This window comes from Arachis ipaensis, chromosome B10 (genome assembly GCF_000816755.2).
Source record: "Arachis ipaensis cultivar K30076 chromosome B10, Araip1.1, whole genome shotgun sequence".
In the NCBI taxonomy this organism is placed as follows: domain Eukaryota; kingdom Viridiplantae; phylum Streptophyta; class Magnoliopsida; order Fabales; family Fabaceae; genus Arachis; species Arachis ipaensis.
Genome location: NC_029794.2, coordinates 63,283,136 through 63,289,966, shown reverse-complemented (window position 1 = coordinate 63,289,966; position 6,831 = coordinate 63,283,136). Strand labels below are relative to the sequence as shown.

The 6,831-nt window shown below is 40.0% G+C and overlaps 1 long non-coding RNA gene across 2 annotated transcripts in view; it reads left to right on the top strand.

The window, feature by feature from the left end:
* The window catches only part of LOC107623583, a 6,687-nt gene continuing 2,869 nt past the window's right edge, over positions 3,014-6,831 (top strand). The window contains exons 1-3 of one of the 2 annotated variants that reach the window (XR_002355370.1): positions 3,014-3,495; positions 4,891-5,108; positions 5,498-5,552. This is a non-coding gene — a long non-coding RNA (uncharacterized LOC107623583). The remainder of the gene's footprint in view (positions 3,496-4,890; positions 5,109-5,497; positions 5,553-6,831) is intronic. The other variant, XR_002355369.1, reaches the window with a different exon arrangement.

The following is a 6,831-nucleotide window of genomic DNA, read 5'->3' as shown; positions in this document are numbered from 1 at the left end:
ACGTGGGCTCGGGGGTCGCCAAACCCCTTGTATGGTTCTAGTGCGGTGGGCAGCGTGAAGTTTTTTGGCATCTAATAATTTGTGATCTCCTCGGAGAAGGGGTTGTCAAGGGTGAGCTTCTCCTTTGGCGGGACGATGTTTAAAGGATCTGCAACACCTTGAGCTGAGCCTTTGGAGCTTTCTCCATTATTTTGTGTTGACAGCTCGGCTATTCTTCGTACTTCCACCTGAAGCTCGGCGATTTGAGCCAGGAGGTCATCCTGTGAGAGTTGTGGACTTTCCTTGTCAGCCATGTTCGAGGATCGGAAATCCTGCAAAATAGAGTAGAAGACTAAACGAAGGAAAAAGTGGGGTTAGATGTACTTCGTTAGATGTACTCCGGCCCCACGGTGGGCGCCAAGTGGTTCGTCCGAACACTAGAGAGGCCGAGCTTTGAGCGCTTCTGAGCAAGTTGCCAACAAAGAGGAAGAGCTTGACGTTGGCCAAGATCAAATACCGCGGCGGGAATACCTGCACAAGATACTCCGAAGCTCAAGTCAGTAATGATTCTCAGTGAATGAGTTTAAAGTAAAGAGTAGAAGATTGAGAGTGATAGAACCTGGTCCTTAACCGAGGATATTAGCTCGGTCTTATAGGAGTTGTTTTTACCCGTTAGTGGATAAGTCCTAGTTTGTAGGTTTGGTTATGATATTCTGTTTTAGTGATTTAGTTTGTTGAGCACGTTTCCTATTTCTTCGAATGGCTGAGGCCGAACTTATCTTCGTACGTGCCGAGATTATCGGGCGGTTGATATAACGTCGGCCTCGAATGTTTCATGCCGAGTACGCCGGGCGACCGAGGATACAGGTGACGTGTCACCTAGTAAAATGAATATCCAACAAATTTTGTTGTACTTACTTAAATCTAATCCAAATTAAATAAACATCCACTTTAGAATAAAATAACTATCACATACCTAGTAAAATGAACATCCAGTAAATTTTATTGTACCTACTTATATCCAATCCAAATTAAATAAACAACCACTTTAGAATAAAAATAACCATCTGCATACCTAGTAAAATGCTAGTGCGTCTATATCTCTATTTTATTATAATATTTTGATTATTTTCATCGGATGAACCATTGTCCATCAATCATGGCTCATATCTGTACCAAAATTTTGGTCACAACTCACTATTAGGAAATTGCACATACAGATGACAAAATCATAGCAATATTTTACTACTCTAATGCAGAAGTGGACCGGCGGCGTCTTCGTCCGGAACACACGGTGCGACGCAAGGAAGAAGAGGACTAACGGCAGCTTCGCTTGCATGGTCGGTGGTTGCTACGACGCGGGGGGAGGAAGTTATGATAGCGCGATGTAGGTGGACGTATCTTCATCCGAAACGCACGGCGCGATGCAGGGGAAAAGAGGACGAACGGCAGCTGCCCTTGCATGGTCGGAGGTTGTTGCGGCGCGGGGGGAGGAAACTGTGATGGGAAAGTTCTTACTCCTTGGTGAGAACAAAAGGACTCTTACCTTGTTTGAAATCCATAACATTTCCAAAATGGTAATTTATTCCATTCCTTACTACAGGAATTGGCACACTGTACCTAAGACTATATGAAGTTGTTTTTTTGGATACTAAACTTGCTTCCAATTGTTGCTTCTCCAAGGTGTTCTTCAGGACCTCCAATTCCCATCCTCAAGCTTTGAATCTCGTTGTTAACGAATGCCATCCACGTTGTTGAGATCGTGTGTTTATGCTGGGCGACGGCTAATAAGAAATGGGAAGTGTGGCTAGGGAGAGAAGGAAAAGGTTTTCTAAAGTAAAATGAGGGTTGATTGGGGTAGTATTTTTTTAATGGATTTTTTATACTTAAAATTAATTTTACCTTTTTTTTTATTCGTTACTCGCATTGTTTACTACTAGCGGCTCAACAGGCGCTAATGTGCCTGTTAAGCCGCTTTTCTATCGTTTTTAAAAAATTAATTTTATTTTTTCTTAATATATCATTCACTTTTTAAATTTATTAGATATNCTATGCTACTTTAAGGAAGGGAAAACAGTTTGAATGGACGACAAAATGCGAACAAGCCTTCCAAGACTTCAAGGAGTTCTTAGGACGACCGCCTATCTTATCTCGACCACGAGAAGGAGAACCACTCGTACTATATCTCGCAGTAGGAAGTCGGGCAATAGCCTCAGCACTAGTCAGAGAAGACGAAAGTGGGCAACAACCCGTCTACTTCATTAGCAAAGCACTACAGGGATCCGAGCTGAACTACTAGAAAATAGAAAAGTTTGCCTATACTCTCATTCTAATATCTCGACGACTTCGCCCGTACTTCCAGGCTCACACCATTAAGGTTCGAACCAACCAGCCCATAAAAGGAATATTGCAGAAAACAGATTTAGCAGGCAGAATTTTACAATGGGCAGTCGAGTTATCAGAATTCGACATCCAATATGAAGCTCGGACGGCCATTAAATCACAGTACCTAGCCCATTTTATCGCAGAATTCACAAATGCCTTGGAGAACCCCACAGAATGGAATCTCTACGTGGACGGTTCTTCAAATAAGACTGGAAGCGGCGCAGGCGTGATAATAAAAAGTAACCAAGGAACCCAAGTTGAGCTCTCCCTCAAGTTCGGGTTCCTGGCCTCAAACAACCAGGCGGAATACGAAGCGTTATTAGCCGGTTTGAAGCTGGCTACAGAGGTTGGAGCTAAAAAACTCAACATTTACAGCGATTCACAAGTAGTCACCCTATTCTATGAATAGGCTACGCTTTTCTCCGTGTTGCCTTTTTATAAGAGAAAAGGATACACAATTGTGGCATCATTTAAAAAGTGTAGCCTTAGGTATTATAGAAATCACTTATAAAACGTAGCCGTAGGTTGATATCTATAGATTCACTTTTTGTATCAAAGGAGATGCTTTTAGACGATAGCCTATTTATTAAGTTTTGGGTGCATTTTAAAAGTGATGCCTAATGTATCTAGTGCAAAAAAATTTAACACAACTCACAAACACTTAGTAATTTTTTGTTTCCTTTTCACCAAATCACATACTACACTCTCTCCCTCACTTACCCTCTTTGCGTGGTACCCTAACCTAGAATCAGAACCCATCTCACCTCTCTCATCTCTCGCCACTCTGTCCCTCAAGCCCGTCGCCGGCTCCTCAAGCTTTGGTCGCCCCCTCAAGCTCGTCGCTGCCTCAAGCTCTGTCGCCCCCTCAAGCTTGTCACGGCCTCAAGCTCTGTCGCCGCCTTAAGCTCGTCGTCGCCTCAAGCTCACGTCGCCGCCTCAAGCTCGTCGCCGCCTCGAGCTCGCGTCGCCGCTTCAAGGTCATCGCCGCTCAAGCTCTGTCGCGCTCTATCATAGTTCGTAAGCTCGCCTTCCTGCTTCGGCCATCAACGCTTCCTCGGCCCTGAGTCTGGGTTTAGGGTTTCAGCTTCGGCTCGGGTCTTCCATCAACGCTTGCTTCGTCTCTCTGCCTATGTGAGTTTCATCTTCAGCCCTGTTATTCCTCTTTCAATTTTATTGCTGTAAATTATTAGTACATCTTGAATTTATTGCTCAAAGTTGAGTTTGTTGCTGAAATTATGATTTAGCTAATGTTAATCTGCTGTAAATCATATTTGGAGAATTGAAGGTTTTTTGTTCCTGCCTGAAAGTTATCATAGTTTAAGTTTTTGTTGCTGCCTGAAAGTTATCATAGTTATCATAGCTGAATTTGTTGCTAGAATTCTAGAAGTAGAATTTGTTGTCAGCTGTAAGTTGAATTTGATGCTGAACATATCATAAATGTGGTTGTTGCTGGAAGTAGAATTTGTTGCTAGATAATTGAGTTGAGTTGAATTTGTTACTGATCCTTGTTGTTGTTGTGTTGAATTTGTTCTGATTAGGGGAGGTTCTGCGATTATTTGTTTTTTAATTAAGAAGCATCATGTTCTATTTTTAATTTGTTTTTGGTTTTGATGTTTCCCAATTATTCTTCATTATCAAGGGAAAAACTAATTGATTTATGGAGTAGTTTATTTTATTTGATTTTAATTTTTCCATTCTTTTTATCTGGTGGTGTTTCAAATGAGAAATTAGTTTGTTCTATGTTATGGTGGTTGAATTTGATGGACTTTTATTGGAACTCTGTTTCATTGATGATGGATTATTCTAAAGAAGTGGCATTTGGTCATTACAAGGTGCTGCTCTTGCTATATTCAATTATTTTTAGAACATTGTCTTACTCCTCTACAGAATCAGAGACTCAGAGTCGGTTGAGCTATATTTACTTTATTTATCAATAAAATCTTTGGGAATATTGGTAGTGCACTTGATTATACATAACTATTTCTGTATTAGATATATTGTAAATTTGTAATTAGGTGTAAATCTTTGCTTCAAGTATAGAAGGTTCAGACGCTGAGGAGTTTTCCGAGCTGACGCACTCTCAAAATTAGCCAACACCAAACTAGGGGGCAATAATAGAAGCCTCATCCAGGAAATGCTACAAAACCCGTCAATATCGAAAGCAGAAAAAATCCTAGCCATCACAAGTCAGGACCAAGGATGGATGACCCCCATAATTAACTACCTCAAAGCAGAGACGCTCCCCACGGAGGAAAAAGAGGCGAAAAGATTAAAAAGGTTGTAATTAGGTGTAAATCTTTGCTTCAAGTATAGAAGGTTCAGACGCTGAGGAGTTTTTAGCTCGTGCAACACATCAAAATGCAAATCCACAATAAAATACTTTTTCTAGTCTCTATTATTGATCCAAAAAAAAACATGTTTGCTTTTCTTAATTTACAGGTTGGCATGCATGTGAGGCAATTCTATTTGTTTCGAATGATGTTTTGCTTTCATTTATTTTAATTGATATCTTTTAATCTCTTGTAGGTGGTTGTTGACTTTGATTATAATCGTATCACTACATCAGAGAAAATTTCACCTATTTCCGAGCAAGAATACCGCTTCTTGCGTGGTGAGGTAATCAAGTTATTATACCCCAATGTAATTGGAATTGATGAATTGAAGGCTGGAATATATAGTGTATCTGAGCATTATACTAAATTTGTGGCTAAGCAGTGGGGAGCGGATCATGACCTTCAGTTAAGGTGATCCTTCGTTGGTAGATTATTCATTGTTTTCCATTCTTTTTAGGTTCACCGTCTCTGAATAAATCATATGAAAGTGAATGAGATGCTAGATTGATGAACATTTTTATGAATTCTTAATTTAGTTCCCTGGAAAATATTATGGTACACTTTATTCTAAATAGTGCTAATTGATATTTGTAATAAAATATTGAAATTTTCTCACATAAATGAACTTGATGCCTGCCTATTATACCAAAAATGATTTGTGCTTTGCTCATTGTAGTTCTAATTTATGTTGTTTCTTGGTTCCTTGTGGACCGTCCAATTTATTGTTTTGGTTCCTTGTGGACAGTCCAATTTATTGTTTAACTTTTTTGTGTCTTATTGTCACCATGTTTCTTGTGCAGGATGATATTCTTAAAGTTCTTTGCAACACTTTTAAGTGGCTATCGGAATTTCCTAGTATGAATATTCTAGTTCTTGTTTCAAGAATTTAGTTTTCAATCTTCCATGAGAAAACTTTGGTATGACCTTTCATTGTTCATTTTCTTCTTTTTTCCTATTTTGGCATCAGGAAAATAGTTCCACTTAGGTCTTCAATACTCAAGCTTTCTTGAAGAAATGGTCTCGAGCTACTAACCAATCACCAGATCCAATGGTAATTTTTAACTCATAATATAGGGTGTGTTCTCCAATTAACAGCGATGGAAATTCCAATGATTAAATTGATCCTACTAATGATTAGATTTCCATTGTTGATTATGATGATTAGAAGTCTCATGGATGTACTAATGATAATTACATTGGCTGGGTTTAAATAATGTTTTATCAAAGAAATGCTAATTCCATTCTTATTATTGCTGTAACCACCAAAATTTAATTTATATTATAATCTCTTTTTTGCACTCATCATGATGATGTGACATGATGGGTTTTGATTCAATGCAAGGGAGAGCTTCTATTCCTCAGTGACATCTCTTACTAGCTAATTTAATTTACATTGCTTCCACATTTATTTACTACTATTCTTACTGGCTAATTTAATTTGCATTGCTTACTGCTCTTGCCAAAAAAGTACTTCGAGCGGGATTCTATTGGCCAACCCTACAGAAGGAAGCTATAGAATTTGTAAAGACATGTCCACCATGTCAAAAACATGCCAACTTCCACATCGCCCCACCAGAAGAGCTCATCAGTGTAACCTCACCCTGGCCATTTGCAAAATGGGGACTTGATCTTCTCGGACCCTTTCCCCAGGGATCAAGACAAGTAAAATTCCTCATAGTCGGAGTAGACAAATTTACAAAATGAATTGAGGCAGAGCCCCTAGCCAGCGCCACCACTCAAAGAAGTCAGAAATTCCTATACAGGAACATTGTCACAAGGTTCGGGGTTCCATACTCCATAACCACAGACAATGGCACTCAATTCATAGACGCAGGCTTCAGGAGACTAGTAGCCGACTTGAATATAAAGCACCAGTTCACCTCCGTCGAACACCCTCAAGCCAATGGACAGGCCGAAGCTGCCAACAAAGTCATATTGGCAGGGTTAAAACGGAGACTACAAGATGCAAAAGGAGCTTGGGCCGAAGAACTTCCGCAAGTCCTATGGGCATATCGAACAACGCCACACTCCACGACAAATAAATCACCCTTTCGACTAGCATACGGAGTGGAGGCAATGATCCCAGTAGAGATCGAGGAAGGGTCACCCAGAGTAGTCCACTACAATGAAAAGG